The 2179-nt window shown below is 44.7% G+C and overlaps 1 protein-coding gene across 2 annotated transcripts in view; it reads right to left on the bottom strand.

Annotated features, from left to right (window-relative positions):
* PPP2R5B (protein phosphatase 2 regulatory subunit B'beta) overlaps nt 1–1156 on the bottom strand; it is a 64569-nt gene extending 63413 nt beyond the window's left edge. The window contains exon 1 of one of the 2 annotated variants that reach the window (XM_018554320.1): nt 824–1156. The gene's annotated coding sequence lies outside the window, so the exon portion shown is untranslated. The remainder of the gene's footprint in view (nt 1–823) is intronic. The other variant, XM_018554319.1, reaches the window with a different exon arrangement.
* Between the last annotated feature and the right edge of the window lie 1023 nt (nt 1157–2179).

Here is a 2179-nt window from a genome sequence, read left to right on the forward strand (position 1 = left end):
GTCCCTCGGCATCTTCAGGTATACTGTGTATGGAACGAGGGATGTAAGACCACTGCAGCAGAGGGGGAGAGAGGCTCCAGGGACCGGGTGAGTATAACCTTTTTATTTTTAACCCTAGACAAAAACAAGCACTTAACCCTAGTGGGTAGCCCCACTGCAAGAGTTAATACAATGTTTAACAGGAGTTCTGCTTTAAATGTTGGAGGAGGGAGGATTGTAGTGGGGGAAAGTCTGTTTTAGGAGTTAAGGCCTACTAAACTAAACAACAGGGTCACAAAACAAAAATTATCCCAGCTCTCAATATACTCCGCCCAAAATAAAATAAATCCTTTAGGTGGAGATCTACTTTAACAGCTTGTTCACACCATCTCCAGACCAGTTCTGGATGCCTTTCTAGATACATGCTTATGCACATTTTTGATGCGTTCCGGTGCTTTTTGGTGTTTTAACATTGATTTTAAGCGTGTTCTGGTGCGTTCGCATGCGTGTACATGTGTTTCTATGCATTCCAGTGCGAAACAAAAGCATGCTGCTGTACTTTTTTTGAAAGCTCTGGAACTGAACGCAGTGGTGTGAACTAGCCTCATTGAGAACCATTGGCATTACTGTATTTTTGGTGCAGATAAAAAAAACGCACTGCCTGGAGATGGTGTAAGCAAGCCCTAAATCTTTGCACAGAGTACAGTGGAGTTAGGGTTAACCCTACCCCTTATCTTCTACATCATTCAGTAGTGCCCTGACTTTTGCACACGTGCATACTGATCCCTAGGATTTGAAGTCGCAAATACTACGGGCCACTCCCAAAACCACAGGTAGGACTTACAGCTCCAACTTTGCCTGCTAGCTCCGTTTGGCGAGAATTGTCTTTCCCGGGATGCTTGTCTGTATCGAATCTCTAAACTTATCCCTGCAGAATTAGGCCACGATCCTTCTAAATCAAGCAGCCCAGATAACCGAAATTCACAAATCTGCGCACATATCCGGGTAGCTTTGAACTCCTTCAAAACCGAGGCGGGGAATTTACACCTCCCAGCAGGATTCTTAGAAGTTAGTCTTCCTTAAGCTTCTAGAATGAAACAAGCAGGTGATGGAATCACAAAGCACCGACATGCAGCTTCTAAAGCGATTCCTTCTATTTGAGACGGGTGGGTTTTGGTTTTTTTCAATGAAATGACAGCGTTCGTGAAACAAAAAAATCCCCTCCGTCGACTATAGCGTTAATAATACATGCACAAGCTTTGCACAGCATCCGATATTCCCAGAAGCCGAATTCTCTCTAGAACATGCACTTGCAGTAGGTGGAACATATGAGGTCTGTACAATCCAGCAGAATAATGTATTCAGGAAATCAAAATTGACAGCCGGTATAGCGTGCCGGAGAAGTGCATGCCTAATTTTTAATAGGATGGAAGGGCCTTGGCAGACTCCGGATTAACCCTTTGTGCGCCTTTTTTCCTCTAAAGGCAACGGTTTGCAATCCCTTTGATGAAAAAAAAAAAAGGTTTAAGCACTATTTTTAAGGATTTGGCAGCGTTGGCTCCTTTAGCAATACAATCACCTTTTCCCTTCTGGCTTCCCCATGGGATCAGGTGGCAGGAGCTTGAAACAATTGTGGCATTGCTTTAAAAGGAAGCGTAGACCCTCCGGTGGGACCTGTAATTTGGAGAAATTCTGCACGATGTGAACGAAACAAAAACAGCCAGCACAGCAGGGACCGTCCGTAGTGAAAAGGATGCTAGTTTTAGGATTCCCTCTGATAAAGGATTTGGCTTAGGCCCCTGTGACCCTCCTTTCTGCCATCCCGTCCTTGATCCATAGAAAACGTCTTTCTCCGGTTTCAAAGATCTGCAGTGGCTCTGTTCCCAGGTAGAAGGCAGATGCAATGCTTATATGGGATTAGTAAGCTTTCCTTTTTTTTCTTCCCCAATAACAGCAGTCTTGCTTTATCTGTAGCTGCAGGATCAGTACAATGACAAAACCCAAACCTATTCCTCCCCCCCCCTGCACTTCTCCCAAATGTCATGTGACCATGAATGAGCAGGTCTATTGGCCTTTTAATAATAGGGTCTGCGTCACTGCTGGTGGGTGATGTCACTTCTCTATAAAACCATTGGCTGCAGGCATGCTGGATTTAAAGGGACAGTTGTCAGTGCTTCAGTGTGGCTGTGGCCAGAAGGAA

The sequence above is a fragment of the Nanorana parkeri genome, unplaced genomic scaffold (genome assembly GCF_000935625.1).
Source record: "Nanorana parkeri isolate BGI_ZX_2015 unplaced genomic scaffold, ASM93562v1 scaffold153, whole genome shotgun sequence".
In the NCBI taxonomy this organism is placed as follows: domain Eukaryota; kingdom Metazoa; phylum Chordata; class Amphibia; order Anura; family Dicroglossidae; genus Nanorana; species Nanorana parkeri.